The following is a 2,500-nucleotide window of genomic DNA, read 5'->3' on the forward strand; positions in this document are numbered from 1 at the left end:
TTTCCTAAAATATTTCAGCAACTTTTTGGTAACGCTTTAGACTAAGATCGTTTTTCCTTCGCTTTTTGAAATTATATTTACCAATAATTAAACCCGCACGCGTCATAACTGTCATAAAACGGTATGTTATGTAGATGTTGTTGCTCTGCAATCGTGCGTATCTCTCAATATGGATATACCCTAACAGACCTAATGATCTGTTGATAAGTAAGTACGTTCAATGGCCATGTTATAGAGCTGCTTGTGGTGACGCAGCTTTAGGCGTGAGCCTGGGCTTATTGCCGATTTAAACTGTGAGCGCAGCTTCGATGAAAGTCAATGCATAAGTGCGCATTTAGCAAAAACTAAATGACCTTTATCAGTTTTACCAAATAAGCTTATTACTTTTATCACAGTTTATGTTTATAATTTTCTCTGCTTCACAGCAGCAGTAATTTTTGCCGATATTGGCCCTAATGCCTCTTCACTGGACCTGAGATAATAATCCATTTGTGCAACATTCTTAAGAGTGCAGCCGTTCAATTTTTGTTGAATGGATTATTGCACATGTTATGAATTCCAAGCTAACTTCTCATCTAGTCGAGGTGCTTTGCGATAGCGAAGAGGAATAATATTGACGATTTTCGTAGTATTTGTGTTGTTGGGAAAGAAAAAGGTAGATTCACGTGGGTGGTAGATTGCAAGACGATTGGTAGAGCGAAAAGAACAAAAGAACCATAACCTCCGTAAGACGAAAACTCCATAAGAAACTTAGAAAAAGCCTAACGGAGAGACATTTGGCTTGATATGAAAATAGCTACAAAAAGTTGGAACAAGAGGAGTCAGGATTAGGGTTAGGGCTAGGGTTAGGGTTAGGGTTAGAATAACGGCATTATATTGATAAATTCAAAACCGTTAGGGTTCAAACTCTAAGGGAGCTGGAAAAAGAAGGAAATGTATAGAAGAAAACAATCAGCAGGGAGCTAAGAATTTCAGCTATCTTTTAACAGACCTATTTAACCTTAGCTACTCTAAGCTAAGTTAAACAATGTTTCGTTTCTAAGAATGAGACAGTGTTTAGTTAGTTTTGAGTGAGGTAATGCTGGGTAGATGTTGTGGCTGTACAATTATGCATCCCTGTGATGTAACAAAAGGAAGCTCATCTTAGCAGCAAGTTTCAACCAATCAATGAGTAAGTCGTATTCGTTTGTCTTTTGAGAGAGCTTTTTAAATGCAAACACCTCCTTTTGTTTTTTGTTTTGTTTTGCAATGATGATGTTATTTTCTGATTGATTTCGAAGACTGTTTCCTTGGAAGACCTTTTGAATTTGCATTTTTTTCTCCGTCGTCTGCTGCTGCTGCTGCTGCTGCTGCTGCTGCTGCTGCTGCTGCTGCTGCTGCTGCTGCTGCTGACAATGATGGTGATGGTGATGCTGCAAGTTGTTTGGACTAACAGCTTCGTGTTGTCTAAATGATGTGACCTTTTTAATGTGACTTAGGCTCTTTTTTAAATATGATATAGCGTTAGGGTTAGGGTTAGGGTTAGGCTTGCGTTTAAAGTGGCTTACGACCTTTGCAATGTGCAAAATTTTAAAATGTGATTTGTTGTATTTCTAAAGTTGCTCTACTTCACAATGTGAATTTGAATCCATTTAAACGTTTTTTGTTTCTTTAAATCAAATAAGCTTTTGGTTTTGTTTCGCAGACAACTCTTAATCGATTTTCATCTTAGAAATGAAGTTTTTGTTTCTAAAAGCGAACTAGCTTCTTTCTAAAGCAACACTTTTGAAAGTGAGCTAGCTGTTTTCTGATGCGAATAATCTTTTTAAAAGACTTTGTTCCAGTGAGCTGGACATCTCTGGTGAGACTTTTAAACTGGCTTTAAACCCTTTTAAAATGGTTTGCAGTTGGTTTTACATTCTAAAGCGACTTAGCCTTTTGTTTTGGTTTTGGTGAGCAGAGAACTCTTAACCGACTTGATGTTCTTTTTACAAATGAAGTTATCTTTTTTAAAAGTGACCTAGCTTTTTCTTAAGCAGCTTTGCATTTTTTTGAGAGTGATGTAAACTTTTTATTTATTTGGAAATAGCAAAAGTGAAATAGCACTTTTCAAACATGAATAGTCTTTTTAAAAGACTTTGATCATGCAGTGAGTGAGTGAGTGAGTGAGTGAGTGAGTGAGTGAGTGAGTGAGTGAGTGAGTGAGAGTGAGTGAGTGAGTGAGTGAGTGAGCTAGACATTTAAGAGACTTTTAAAGTGACTTAAGCCCTTTTAAAGTGATATGAAGCTTCTTGAATGTGACTTATTATATATTTTAAAGCGACTTAATGTGTTTCTTTAAATGTGAGTTAAAATTGTTGGTTAAGTCACATCTACCATTCTTAAAATGAAAACTTGTATTTCTTTTTTAAAGAGACCTTTTGCTTCTTAATTAAAGACTTCTTTTTTTTCTAAAAGGGACTGCAATTTTGAAAGTGACCGAGCCTTTGAAAAAAATAAAAAGTAGGCATTTTTCACTGTG

This window comes from Hydra viridissima, unplaced genomic scaffold (genome assembly GCF_058129835.1).
Source record: "Hydra viridissima isolate aposymbiotic clone 2 unplaced genomic scaffold, HvirCarnegie_v1 scaffold_14, whole genome shotgun sequence".
In the NCBI taxonomy this organism is placed as follows: Eukaryota; Metazoa; Cnidaria; class Hydrozoa; order Anthoathecata; family Hydridae; genus Hydra; species Hydra viridissima.